Below are 15642 nucleotides of genomic sequence, written 5' to 3'. Positions count from 1 at the left end.
TAAATATTTCAAGTGTAAGACTGACATAAGCAAAGTAATTGTAATTCTCTAAGCTGCAAAGACTTTCACAACTCTTATAAAGCAGATGGGCAGTAACCCTCAGCGCTGAGAAAATATAGAGCTGAAATTCTTTGCTGCAGCTCCTTTTCACTTATTTGGTATATTTCCAATAAATAGTAATCAGGGTCAAATACACTCAACTGTGAAGAAACTATACGGCTCTAGGCAACTGCCATTTTGAATGATGGTCAGCTAAGCATAGTGTATGCAAGGATTAAATAAAGTATTAATTATGTTTTTTAACCCAGCAGAGACATTGTCAGGAAAAATTATAGTTGTGGCTGGAGCATGCGATAGTATTATTTTAGAGAACATACACATCCATTATAGTTGCTGAGAGTATCAAAGTAAGGGACTCCAGTAAATCCAGTAATTACAGACTGACTGCATTAATAAAATTAGCTATTCTGGTCCAAGTTTTTAACTGTTTCCCTGCTCTCGGAACTGTACATATACCCAGACAATAAAGCTCGGACATTTGTACTGGACATTTCACCTCTTCTATAATGTATGTTTATTGGTACAGAGCTATGTAACAGAATATTTTTTTTCATGGGAAAAACAGACTCATAAAAATAAATTGCAGACATTTTACAGTAGAAAATGGTATTTTCCATATGTGGCAAAAAAGTGGTTAAGGCACAATAGAAGGTGCATTGAGTGTAATGAAATGCATTTTTTTGTCTAGAAAATGTATTTATTGTGTTGAAAACTGTAATATCTTCCCCCACACAAGGAAATTTCTATTATAATGCTCATTTGCTATTATAGGGAATAAAACCCTTTTTATTGTTTACCAAAGTAGTGTATCTTAATATCAGCCCACAGCACTGCCAAGTTCACTTAAGAACTATGTGTAGATAAGAAAAGGACTGAATCAGAAGCCAGAATATTTCATTTCATCTGCTTTTCATATCTGAGCAAGTGCTATGTAATCTACATCTGGTAGCAATCTCTTTTCAGAAAGCATTCTTCTTTTCAGAAGAAAATGCTAAAAATTGGTCAATTTGAAGCTCTCATCAATAAATAAATCTTTTGCCTTTGAATATGTTTACACATAAGTAAGGATTTGTTTCTTTAGTGTTTTCTGAGAGGGAATGTAAAGAATAGGCTGGGAAATCAAACTGTCTTCAGGTGAAGATAATATATAAAAACCATTATGGATTATTGTTTATTATTAAACAGATATTGTTACATGAAATCAACATACCATGCATAATTTTTATGACTTACAATCACAGTAAATCAAGTTTCAAGTAGGAAGTGCTATGCATTTTTACTGAGGATAATTGTCACTTCCTAAAGCTGAGCTGTCACTGAGTAAGATTTTGTACCTCATTGTCTGTTCCTTGAGTGTATAAAGGTAACTTTGGTTCAATGCATGCCCAAGAAAGGTTGTGTGGTGCTGGGTCTGGTATGCAATCAAACTATGGGTAGCAGAGGACAGGTAGAAAAAACTAGACTGGGCCAACCTAGAGCAAAGTATTTTGCATTGCTGCTTGCGATGAGGGGCTGGTAAATGAAGCCTACAGGCTTTCAGCCCTGGAAGGGGGCAGATGGCCTGGAAGTAGAGGTAAAACAGAGAGATATTCAAGAACATTATTCTGGAATCATCCCAAGTGAGTGATCATAGGTATGTGACTTAATCTCTTTGATACTTAATCTCTGAAATGTGAATAATAGTAGCAACTACCTCATAGAGTCTTTCTGTAATTTTATCCACTAACTGGGTCTTACTAAGTCATCTAAGATTATAGAACTCTTCTAGCAAAAGTTTCGATCTCATGACCTCATAGCCCCTTGCCAATTGAAAAGTATTTCCCCTCAGAAGTTACCACAAACATATTAAGTGGAATTGGCTTCCCAACTCCTCCCTGGAATAACAAATGCTTTAACAAAACAGAACAGGAAACCTCCCAGCTGTCCCAAGAGCCTGGTGGACTGTGTGGGACTAGAACTAGGACTTCCAAAGAACTCCAGTTCTGTGGCCTCACTGGGAGGGTTGAGGGACTCACGGAATCAATGACTAATCAGCAAAGTTCTTAACACAAACCACGTCTCTTGGAAGAGAGTCTTGGCAAAGACACACCTGGTGTGTTTCCTCAAATATAAAATATTTCAGAGGAAATAGAAAAACATGCCACTCTTGGGACAAGAAAGAACTAGATATCTTCTCTCTGATCCTCTATCTCCAATAAAGATGGACATTTTGGCGGGAGAATAGAAGGAATAAAATCTATCTTGTGCTTCTGTTTCATATTATCTTCATGGGAAGGGAACATGGATATTTTACCCCATATTTCCCCATCATCCAAGTTTAAGGAAGGATATATAAGGAGAAGGGAGAAGTAAATACTCATTACTGCCATTTGGAATTTCTCAAACCTTGAAGTGTAGGATGGGGTGCAGGAGCCCCCAAGAGTTGGCTTCTATTTCATATTTCCTTATTTTCCCCTATGGCTTTGACCTTTCAATACTTATCTCACTGTTTCATTGATTTATCAAGTCAACTGTAGTGGTATTTTTTAATACACTGAGAAGGAATGCCAACTACCATGCATATATGCATGCATTAATGCGCATGTGCACAAGTATGTACATATTCACACACACACTAATAAAATTTAATGTGGACAAATTACATATAACACACAATGCAAGCGTACACACATGTAGCCACATTTACACGCATTCACAACTTCATTAACCTTCAAACATCTCTGCTTTCAGCAATCATTTTGCTCCCTCAGGTTCTTCCCTCTTCTCCCTCTATTTCTATCAGCTATGCATGCTTCCCAGTAGGATGATTAACTTAGTACAAAGAAGAGAAAGTGTCACTCAACTTTGTAGGTAATAAACATATGGAACTTACTTTGAAAAGATGATACTGGCAAGCAATAGAAGTGGATTTGAAAATATTCCAGACAAATTTATAAAACAGGCAAAAAGGCAAAGAAACGGAGATAGCCAAACCATGAGTACAACAGTGAGCTGTGGTCCAGGAAGGCACTGGAACAAAGTTCTAAGTCAGTACATTTTATATTTCCACAGAAACAATTCCTATCATAGATGGAAGTTGTTAATAGTCCATTTAATGGCTGATCTATATCCAAAACTCCTTCCTTGTAACTTCATGATCTTTTTCCACTACAAATCTGGACTTCGTCATGTGCCCTGTTTTGGCCAATGAGATGTCAGCAGAAGCTTGACAAGCACCTATAAGTTTCTGCTTGCCCTCTTTCACAACTGGGTTTGTGCATTCTTGCACCCTGACATGGTTATGAAACACACCGGGTTAGCCCATGGGACAATGAACAATATATGTAGTTGAGGCAAGTGGCCTAAGCCAAGATCATCCTAGATTAGCTGATAGCCAGTTGATCTCTCAAGACAACATGTAAGAGAAAGAATTACAATTCAGCCCCAATTGTTGATTGGCAGACTTGTGAGTTAAATAAATGGTTGCTTTAAGCCCTTAAATTTTAGAGTGACTTGTTATGCAACATTATTTGTGGCAATAGATAACTGACACAGAAATTGTGATTTAGAACTAGGGTGCTGTGATAAGCAAAAACTAAAAAACAAAATGTGGCATTGGCTTTGAGAGCAAACAGTGGGTAGAGTATGGAAAACTGCTAAGAAGACTATTCTGAAAGGATGGAAAAATGGCAACATGGCTTATCTAGCAGGAAAAAAAATAGTAAAACTACTACATGTAATTCAGAAGATAGAAAATATATCTAATGAACTTTGGGATTCAAGCAATAACATTTCCAGGCAGAGTGCTGAACGTATCAGTGGCTCTTACTATCTGCATATTGATAAAGGTCTACAAGAAAGAGAAAGATTAGAGAAATAACTGACCAGTGTGTAGGCAAATTTAGAAGATCTATAGAGGGACCAGAACTTTTTGGTTGAAAAATAAAATTGTTTCTCATCCCTGGTCTCTCCTGTTAGAAAAATATTCTCAAAGTAAAACACAGACTGGGGCAAAGATCCAATCAAATATTTATATTTAAGACCTTTTATTGATGACCTCTTTAAGAAATAAAGGGAAACTAGCAGACACTTTAAAGTAAATAAAAAGGCTTCTAGGAATCTTAAGAACACTGTCCCACAGCAACCTGAGTTGCCCAAATAACAGCAATTAAGTCTATAGAGAGATCTAGCTCTAAAAGAATTGTAGGTGTTACTTAACACTCATCAGATATATAAGAAACCCACAAAAAATTTGAGGGTACTGTATTGGCAAAAGTTTTGCCAACTTCTACTAAAAAATTGAGACTGTTGAAAATGTAAGAAAACCTCTGGTTTCTTCATTTCCACAAGCAGGAAGTAAGTTGAAAAAATTGTTCAAAGGGCACAGAGGTGATCAAGGAGAGTGGAAAAGTAAAGACATCCCAGATGGTAGAGCGCAGGGCCATAGAAAATGATGGACTGCAGAGTCACTCTCAGGGAGCAGAACTGAGGACTAATCAAGGAACATTCCCCTCCTCTGAACTGGAGATCCTAACAGCATTTGCTGGGCTAGACTTAAGAACTGCTAAAAATCAATGACTCTAATGTACTTTCCATTCTTTCTCTTAACATGGGACTTTCTACTATGAATATCTTGTCCCTTACCCTTGTGTATTAGTTTGGTGGCAAACAGCTTGTTTTTTTAGTTCATAGGTTTTCAACTCAAAGGGCTTGCATCCAAGGAGTCAAATTTGAACCTGTTAAACATCTTAAGATCCTGGACATTGAGCCTCATAAGTGATTAGATGGGATCTTTAGGGATCTTGGGAGAAGGCGGTGAGTTTTGGATGTGGAAATAAAATGGATAGTTGGGACCAGAGTATACACATTCCACTTCTGTATCAATTTCCATTCTGATTTCTGATTCAGTTTTCTATTGCCACTCATAACACTACATAACAGATCATCAAAAATTGAATGACTTAAAACAACAATCATTTATTTAGCTCACAGGTCTGTAAGTTTGTGATTAAACTGGAAATTTCTCATGATCTTCATTGCATTCACTTGCATGTTTTCTAGGTCAACCATCTGCTGGCTGCAATCATGTTTTTGGTGGTGGTTGGCTTGGGGCAAGCATGTCTTAAATGACCTCATCTGTGACAAATCCTCTCTCCTTCACAAGTCTCTCTTATCTTTTCAGTAGAATAGCCCTAGCATACACTCATGATTATGATGAAGGAGCAAGAGAAGAGTATAATTAAAATCATGATTATGAAAAGCAGCAAGAGAACAAGCCTCAATGCACAAGGATTTCCCAAGCCTATGCTTGGATCATACTTGCTAAAAACACTTTGGCCAAAATAAGTCACCAGGCTGAGCCCAGAAACAAGGGGTGGGACCATCAATACAATCAACCCACTATAATTCCCAAACTGTTTACCATGAAAATTAGTGTCCCAGATGTTATGAGATATTCCACTAAAAAGAGGTTTTATGGTCATACAAATTTGTGAAAAGCTGTGTATCATAGTTTCTTGGTGAGCCACAGTACCCATTAACCTATTAAAGTCTCTGAGAATTTCTATGTCTGTTTACCTTGGTTTAACTGGTGTCCCCTCCCACACTTATTTAACCAAGAAACACATTCTTAAAAAGAAACAACAGACCCCAAATGAAGTCAATGGTGCTAGGCTGCATTGAGACTTAATACCTAGCCTGACTACAATTTTAATCTCTCCCAGGAATAGAATTTTAAAGCAATCAGCTAAGAATTTCCTGGTCAACTCTGATAAGGTAATCTGCCTGACAAGACCCTCTACCTTCTCCTAAAGACAGAGCATTCAAGAAGGTGACCTTGCCCAGCCAGCGTGGCTCAGTGGTTGAGCATGAACCTATGCACCAGGAGGTCCCCAGTCGATTCCCTGTCAGGGCACATGACCAGGTTTTGGGCCCGATTCCTAGGGTGGTGGCACGCAGGAGACACTTGATTGGTCAATGTTTTTATCTCTCCCTTTCCCTTCCTCTCTCTCTAAAACAATCAATAAAAATGTATATATTTTTTAAAAAGGTGATCTTGCCTGAAAGAATCTACTTTTTTAACTTCCTTGTCTCACCCTCCTTCTGCTTATAAAAACCTTCCATTCTGTACAACTCCTAGGAGCACCCTTCTTTTTATTAGATAGGATGGTGCCTGATGCATGAATCTTTCAGTAAAACTAATTAGATATTTAAATCTACTCAGTTAAATTTTTGTTCTTTAACAACATTAATCACAGAAAACATTTGAACACATCTTGCAGAACAAGCGTTCCCTGAATCACAGTCTGAGAAACACTAGACTAAATTATGAAAACTCGTTGTAATAATTGCGTTACAATGAAGAGCTTTATGAGACCTAGACGTTTCCATGGCACAGATAAGCTGCTCGTGGTAATCATTCTCTCAGCTCCTAGATGGGAAAACCAAGATTTGGAAAATTTAAGGAACCCCCACAAAAGGAGTAGTGAAGCTGGGATGCATACCCATGTCTGCCTGACCAAAAACTTATCATCTTTTGTCTCTCTTCTTGTTAGTGGTAAAATGTCAGACACCATGACAAATGACAGGTGCAGCAGCACAGGGTGACAGTCCAGCAATTGAGAAATTGGTTTTAGTCCTGGATTTGCTACTACCTAAGTGATCTTGAGTAGGTCACAACCTCTTAAAGAGAGTAGATTGGAAATACCATGTTTTATGTTCCCTTGCAGCTCAAAGAATCTGAAAAATATTTTGATGAACAGCTCTTTGGGACACAAGAATTCTCTGAGGCTTCCCCATCTGCCACCATAAAAATGACCTAAAACTTACTGCCTTGTCATTAATCTGGCCCTGAACATAACAAATTCATTTTTAAATGTGTTTATTTAATCACTTAAGATATTCAAAATATCCTTCCCGCCTGAAACTCTGCCCTAGCCCTATCTAATTTTCTAGTGAAATCTCAATGATGTATCCCAGTGCGGGCATATTAATATTCTGAGGAAATACAATACCAGTACTGCAGACTCTAATTTTAGAACATTAATCACTAAGGATGTTTTACTTCTTCCTGTCCTAATTTTTTTTTCAGCTTGTCAGCCTATTGGGCTACATTAAGCTAGGTGGTGACTTTCCTTTACTAAACATTTCTTTCCTGAGGGCAGGCCCTTTATAGGAATGGTAGTAGGCCTCCAAAAGGGAGAATTCATAGCTCTTGGGTGCTCCGAGCTGGCCCTAGGGACATAAAACTTGCAGCCACATGGAAAACACCAACTGAAGGGCAGAGGTGCAGCTACTTTGTCACAGAAACTATTCTACTGTCATGGGATCCATCTTGGCTTTCTCTCCCCTTCTTGCTGAGGCCGAGGCATTAAAGTGAATTAGTCTCAAAGTCACTTCCAGATCTATGATCCCATATCTGCTTTTGGTGAGGCAGCACCTTCAGCACCACACGGCATTCAATGAAACTGTTTATTTTGGAGGAAGCATCCAAAATACATTTAAGTCTCCTGCTCTACAAGAAGTAACATGGCTCCTATGCTTTTACTGCCACCAACCTAACAGTACATACCAGGATAGCTTCCCCTCCTTTAGGGCAGGGAGGGCCTGTAGAGCGGGGTTCTCCGTCTCAGCACTATTGACACTTTGCACTTGGCTGTGGTGCTGTCCTGTGCGTCACAGCATGTTTACAGGTCTACATGCCTACTGGATGACAACAGCACTCCCTACCCCAGGCATGACAATCGAAAAGCACTCCAGACATTGTCAAATGTCTCCTGGGATGCAAATTCTCTTCTGGCTAAAAACCACTGCTCTAGAGTATGAGAGAAAAAAAATCCCAATATTTTTGGTTAAAAATGGATACCACCTCCACAACCAAGTAATGTCCCTGAGGTGCCGAGCTTCCTTCCAAGCCACCGCCCCTGCATGTTGGGACTTCTCACAGCTGTTCACGTCAGACTTTTTTTGGCAGTTGTGCTTTTCTGCTTCTTTTCCACTTGCCCTCCACCTTCAATACCTTTTACTGGTCTACTCACCAGGCTTTATAGCTCTTATCAGGCTTCTAATAAGGAGCTCATTCTCCAAGTTTCTATATTCATCATCCTTGAGCATTTTGGGACAAATTTAGTGGCAAAATAGAGGAAGATTCCAGTGGCATGACAAGGTGTCACATTCAGAATTCTTGCTTCCCAGTGTTGGAGAGCCGGGGTGGTACACCAAAGCATGCATCCTCCAGTTCCTTCTCTCTCAGGGTGAATTCTCCTTGGACCCATCTAAGAACAAAAGACCTCTACCCCTATTGAGCTAAGATCAAACAGGTGTCTTAAAAAGTCTAGTCTCAAAAAGCTAATATAATTTGCTTTAAAGCAAACAGCTGTCAGATGGAAGAACCAGAATCTGAAGTTGGGTTTATCTACCTCGAAATGCTTATGCTCTTTCCATCACTACTGACAACCGCGTTCTTTCAGAGAAACTAGAGACAATGATTTGGGAACATGACAGGCATTCCTCATTTTCCCCTGACCCTCCTCACACAGTAGCATGCACATGGATATCTTTTTATGCCTACAACACCAAGTCAATAGACTATGGTACTAGATTAATTGAATAAACATATAGCATTCACTATGTGGCAGATAGACCCTCATTTAATCTTTATAACAACCTAACAGAGTAAACATTCTCTTTACACCTTTTTTTGTCAACCTTATTTCCATTTTCTGTTTAATAACCTGGGAAGAACAGCTTAAGACCACTCAGTGGCTATTCTTACCCATTCAGTGGCCTGAGCAGTGGCACTGTAGCCCAGTCTTCAGTGGCAGACTGAGAGCTCCAGTCTTTGGTAGGGAACTGGTGGACAGGCACGGAGAGCACCTGCAGGCCTTCAGACCAGTCTGAGACCTCAGGTTCAGGAGCAGTGAGCTCAGGGGCTGAGGAAGTCGATGCATCCTGAAATTCCTCCTTGGGCACAGAGTTTTCAGCAGGGGCCTGCTCTTCCTTTTCAATCTCATCAGGCTCTCTGTAGAAGCAGAGATCAGGCACGATCTCCCATGGGCGTTCATGGCAGATGGTACCATTCGAACCTCCCAGGTCACATCAGGCACACTGAACGAGCTCTCTTGTTTTTGCAAGAGGAATGGCAATGTCCACAGGGCACAGAGGAGAGTCTGTGTTATACAGAGCAGAGCAATGGTGGGCAGGTTGACATAGGACCTCTGAGGGGCCTTCTCTGTGAGAGGCTGGTGGTCAGCCCCAGGGTCAGTAATCTCCAGAAATCACGGCTCCAGGAAGGCTGCCTGGATCTGGTTAGTAATGGTTCCAGGAGTGAAGAAGCCAACAATGGGAGTGGCTCCAATGGCAGCAGCAAACTTCAGCACAGCTCACAGGCTGGTTTCCTGACCGTATGACACTGACACCAGTGTGGTTTTCAATGGCAACAATGGCACAGTCTGCCAGCGGAAGCTTCTCACAGGTTCTCTTCAGACTGATGATGCAGATGCCATGATTTCCTTTTGTAGATGGACTGTTCCATTTGGAAGTCAAGGTTGGTGCCACCTAAGTGAGTTCCTGATGCAAGAAATTTGAGGACATCTTCCTCCTTCATTTGCTGGAGATCAAGGGCTCCGGACATTGTGAAAGTTTTCCTTTAAGTTACGTGGGAACTGAGAACACTGCCTTATGGACCTCTTCCTGGGTAACTTGGAAAGGCTCTTTATTCCTATTTAAATGTTGAGTAACAGAGACACAGAGATATTAGTAATTTGACAAATATCACACAGTCAGTCAGAGGCAGAACTGGACAAACTCAAAAATACTTTAGCCCAGCAGAGCGTGGCTCAGCGGTTGAGCATCGACCTAGGATCCAGGCGATGGGGGTTCAATTCCCAGTCAGGGCACATGCCCTGGTTGCGGGCTCTATCAATGACTCTCTCATCATTGATGTTTCTATCTCTCTCTACCTCTCCTTTCCTCTCTCTGAAATCAATAAAGATATATATATATTTTAAAATGCTTTAATTACCTGCTGGTCCTTTGGAGAGAAAGAAATGAAAGAGTTCAGTATTAACTAAGTGTATTAGTAAGAGTTCCCCAGAAAAACAGAATCAATAGATAAGAAGTATCTGTCTATCTATGATCTATCTATCACCTATCATCTATCTATCTATCTATCTACCTATCTATCTATCTATCTATCTATCTATCTATCATCATTCTATCTAGATACATAGATATGGAGAGAGAGGTTGAGAGAGAGACAGAGAGAGAGGCAGAGACAGAGACAGAGACAGACATCCAGGGTGGGGTAGAACAGTTGTGAGTACATGAAACCAGTTTATTCTTGTAGTATTATTTATTAATTATTGTATTATTTTCCATACAAACAACTATAAACCTACTTTTGCTCCACCCTATATTTATTTTAAGGTATGGTTCATGCAATTATGGAGGCTGGTAAACCCAAAATTCGTAGGGCAGCTCAACTTTCTGGATACTCAGGTTGATGTTTCAGTTTTGAATCTAAAACCCTCAGCACAGGCCAGAAGGCTGGAAACTCAGGCAGAATTTTTATGTTGCCACCTTGAGGTAAGTTGCTGCTTCTTTGGGAAAACGGTCTTTGCCTTTAAAACCTTCGACAAATTGGAGGAGGCCTCCCACATATGGAGAGTAATCTGCTTTACTCAACTCTGCTGACTTAAGTGTTAATCACATCTAAAAAATACCTTCACAGCAATATCTAGACAAGTATTTAACCAAACAAGTGGGTGCCATAACCTATCCAAGTAAAACTTATATTTAATCATCACTCCAAGGAACAAAGATAAGGCAAACAAATGTGTTACCCTTGACATCCACTGATCTCTCAAAGGGAAGTGGGAAAGCCACCAAGAGGGTCAACCCAGAGACTAGAGGGAATGTGTCAGAACTGAGCATGTTCCTCAAAGGAAGGAGGAGGGCAGCGATGTAGATAGTAACAGCCCAGGATGCTGCAGGAACGAGCACAACAATTTGGCTTCTTCCTTGAAATCCATGCTTGCAGATTAGATCTGACTTGCTTTAGATAAGTCTCCATGTTAACAGATAAGATGTGCCACAGTCATGGAAATAATGGAAATTTCAAGAGCTCTGAAAACCTGCTACCCACCTAAATTCTTCTTCAATCATCCAAAATAGCTTTTCAAGGTATTCATTGATGGTAAGTACAGTAAAATATACCCTAAGCTCTTGCAAATGGTTCTATCTAGAGACAGGCATGTGGGAACTGAGCATAAGTTAACAAGCTGCCTTTGCAAGAAGGGTTTCCACTGCCTACAACCCCTTCTGGTGCTGTCTGCATCCTTGGCTTGGTTTCATAGATTTTATGTTATTGAGGTTTTTGGTTCTTCTCAATATGTTTTCCCCTAATAAAAATGATTAGTGCAGAGAGGTCCTGAGTGCTGCAAGGAGAATACCTTGTAGTGTGTAATGTATTAAAACTGGCATGGGATGCAGGTGTCAGCTTCCTCTTACAACTCAGCTCAGAGCCAGTTCCAGTTCTCTTTGCTATGTGCAGACTGGCCTCTGGAGAGCAAAATGTCCACAAGTAGCAGTTCTGTGAAATGTTTAAATGGTACAAAAAAAAAAAAAAAAGATATAGAAAGATGACTCAGTTGTTCAAGAGAGAGATCATAGCTCTAAGACACCTTCCTATTTCTCCTCCTTTGCTATCTGACCTCGGGCACTCTGTGCCTCAGTTTATCTATCAGCAGTATTCAAATGCTAATGACATTTGTCTTCTTTCTTCCCATCTAACAAATAATAAATCAGGATGTTGGGACATTCTGTAAGCTTAAAGTATATAAATCAAACACAGCAAAATAAAGAAACCATCAATATCATCACCTTAGGTCAAAAACAAGATTTAAATTCCAAGCTCCAGTGATGAAAGGCTAGTGGGTGGAAATGTTGTCACTTGGTCCATAGCTCTTGTCTCCCTGTTTAACATGTTTGCCTTCAGATCAAGGAGTCTCCAGTGAAAGACGACCTCACAGCACAGTTACACTGTTATAATAGCAGATTGACAAAAATGGAGACAGATGGCTGCTCAGCAGCAGGTTTTAAAAAAGAATTTACTGTTTATGAAATGTGCTAGATTGATGGCACCAGTGACTAAATCTGCTGCTTAAAGAAAGAGATCAAGGGGGACAAGGACAATGACCTGGGCAGTCTCTCCTCAATTCCCCCCCAATCCCATCCCAGGCGGGAGGTTTGGGCTATCTGCCAAGTACCCAAAAGGGAAACGATACCTAGACTCATGGCGATACTCACTGTGGAACAAGAGAGCAGACGCAGCACCATGTATTTCTCACACAACAAAGAAAATGCCAGTGAGTGACATTTGTGTGAGGATGGCAGAGATCTGGGCTCTTCTCCTGGTTATTGTTTTGTGTTCATTTCTTCGAAAATAGCATGGGAGTGGGGCAGGGTAAAGATAATACATTTCCCAAAATAAGAGCACCAACTGAATCATTATAGCAAAATCCTTAAAGAGATGGTAACTGGGGAAACAAACAAAAAATAATAAACAAATGGGACTACATCAAACTAAAAAGGTTTTGCACAGCAAGGGAGCCATAAACAAAACAAAAAGACAACCTACTGAATGGGAGAAGTTATTTGCCAATGATACATCCAATAAGGGGTTAATATTTAAAATTTATAAAGAACTCAGAAAACTCAACACCAGAAAAACAAACAACCCAATTAAAAAGTGGGCAGAAGACCTAAATAAACACTTCTCCAAAGAAGACATACAGATGGCCAATAGATACATAAAAAGTTGCTCAACATCACTAATCATCAGAGAGATGCAAATCAAAACCAAATGAGATACAACCTCACACCTGTCAGAATGCCTATGGTCAATAAATCAACAAACAACAAGTGATGGAGAGGAGGTGGAGAGGATGTGCACTGTTGGTAGGAATGCAGATTGGTGCAGCCACTGTGAAAAACTGCAGTGGTTCCTCAAAAAATTAAAAATGGAAATGCTTTATGACCCAGTGATTTTACTTCTGGGTGATAAAGTATATATCCCAAAACACTAATTCAAAAGAATCTGTAACCCTCATGTTCACTACAGCATGATTTACAGTAGCCAAGATATGGAAGCAAACCAAGTGCCCATCAATAGACTAGTAGATTAAAAAAAAAAAAAGCTGTAGTACATATACACAATGGAATACTACCTGGCCTTAAAAAATAAGGAAATCTTATCTTTTGCAATAGGATGGATGGACCTAGAAGTACTATGCTAAGTAAAATAAGTCAGACAGAGAAAGGCCATATGATTTCACTTATATGTAGAATCTAAAGAACAAAATAAACAAAATAGAAACAGATTCATAGAGACAGAGAACAAACTGATGATTGCCAGAGGGCAGGGGCTTTACGGAGCTGGGTGGAAAAGGTGGAGAGATTAAGAAATGCAAAATAGTCATTACAGAATAGTCACAGAGATATAAATTATAGCATAGGAATATAGTTAATAATATTGCAATAAGTGTGTATGGGGCCAAGTGGGTACTTGAAATATTGAGGGGACCACTCTGTAAAGTACGTGATTGTCTAACCAATATGTGGTACACCTGAAACTACTACAGAATAATATTGAATGTAAATTGTAGTTTAAAAAAAAAAAAAAGACATTGTCACAGTTCTCATTAAATCCCCTGAAGTCTGACAAGTTCCAACCATCATTTCTTCCAATTCAATGCAAACTTTAGTTAGCCCTCCCAGGCTACAGTGAGTTTTATGATGTACTTCTTTCATAGTGTCAAGGGATTTCTGCCTAAAAGCCTGACTCTGTTTTCTGAACCATTTCCTTGAAGGAGACTCAGCCTTCAGTAAAACATGCCAGTGTACTACTCTTTCTGGGCACTTTTGAAGCACCTCTAGCATCTTTTGGAAGCAATTGTGACTCAATGACATACGGAGAAATCATAGCCATGTACCAGAGAAGTATTCCTGGGACAAGCTGCACTAAATGGGTGAGTGCTGAATGGGATGTGACTGTAACCATAAAAATATTCTGGTCTGATACTCAGGAGAAAGCAGCAATGCTCAGGAGGCAAGGAAGCCATGCTCTCTGACCATATCTGGGAAGTCTCAAATACTTGCCCCCCACAGTCCCTGTTTGAGGAGCTCACCATTTAAAGGGCACTGTCCTGCCCTACTGGTGTGGCTCAGCTATTGAACATCGACCTATGATCCAGGAGATCGGGGCTCAATTCCCAGTCAGGGCACATGCCCAGGTTGCAGGCTTGATCCCCAGTGGGGGAGCCCAGGAGATCAATGACTCTTTCATCACTGGTGTTTCTATCTCTCTCTCTCCCTCTTCCTTCCTGTCTCTGAAATCAATAAAGACACACTTTTTAAAAATTTTAAAAAAATAAAGGGCACTCTCCTTAAGGCAGCTGGGTGCAAGGACTCTGCACGTTGCAGCTGCAGTGGGGCCTCTGTTAAGCATTGCCCGCCAGCCCTCTCTAAAAGCTGAACGATGGGACCTAGAGAGAGAACTATCAGAAAGGAGGAACTCTAGAAGCTGACAGACACCCTAAGACGAGGCACTAAGCAGAAACTGTAAGGTTGGAGGACAGCAAAAAGTCAGTCAATGGGCCCTGGTCATCCTATAAACCTAAAAGGTTGCGGGTTTGATTCCTGGTCAGGACACATGCCTAAGTTGCAGGTTCAATCCCCCCGAGTATGGGAGGCAATGAATTGATGTTTCTCTCACATTGTGTTTCTCTCTCGCTCTCTCTTTCTCTCCTATAGGATTAAAAAAAAAGTCAGTGAGGATTTAAAAAAAAAAAAAAGTCAGTCAATAGAAACAACAGAGGTCGACTAAAATCGCTGTCACCACAAAGGTAGTGCAGTAGATTTTTCTCTCCTGAGTGGCCTGGCATGAGGCCTTGCTCTATGGCTATTGAGCTGGTTTTCAATCTCACAGGCTTTCCCTGAACACTTTATGTTTTTTAACCTGGCTTAACTTAAGCATGCACCTGTTTCTTGCATCTCACAAGAGCCTAACATAGGTATCATCTCACTATACCCGAGGTGAGCTGGATGTGAGGGTCAGTGCACCGCCTCGATGTGGATTTATAGTGGGTACTTTTAGCACTAGGATGAGTCTCCTAGGAAACCTACAGTTAGAGGAGGATTTGTTTAGGCACATCTTTAATCAGACTGTCAACTGTCTTGATAAATGCCTATATGTGCCAAGCAATATGCTAGGCACTACAGATACCAAGGAAAATTAGAAAGGGACCTTAATCTCAAGAGCATTCCAAGAACTTGAACTTCCAAGTCCACGGTTCTCTGACCATCCAACAGCTTGTAGAAGCAAAGGCATCCAACCTCAGTATTTTCAGTCAGAGATTATGAACAAACACCACTGTTAAATAAACACCACCATCGCCAATGGATCAACAAGAGCTTAGGAGGGCTTAGTTATATAGACAACTGAGAAGAGAATATTAAAGTTAAACATCTAAGCAAATGACTGAAAGTTTAGCTCTTTCTACTCAAAAGAGTTTCAGCAAAATTAAAAGATCAGCAACAAGATGA

General features: G+C 40.2%; 1 pseudogene across 1 annotated transcript; it reads right to left on the bottom strand.

Annotated features, from left to right (window-relative positions):
- Positions 1-8785: 8785 nt before the first annotated feature.
- On the bottom strand, positions 8786-9670 carry LOC308553391 (small ribosomal subunit protein uS2 pseudogene; annotated as a pseudogene). The gene has a single exon. The product of its transcript is annotated as a small ribosomal subunit protein uS2 pseudogene (transcript).
- Positions 9671-15642: the final 5972 nt, after the last annotated feature.

Source organism: Miniopterus schreibersii (assembly GCF_964146895.1).
Source record: "Miniopterus schreibersii genome assembly, chromosome: 2".
In the NCBI taxonomy this organism is placed as follows: Eukaryota; Metazoa; Chordata; class Mammalia; order Chiroptera; family Miniopteridae; genus Miniopterus; species Miniopterus schreibersii.
The sequence above is the reverse complement of the archived record's forward strand: the minus strand, read 5'-3'. Positions and strand labels throughout refer to the sequence as shown.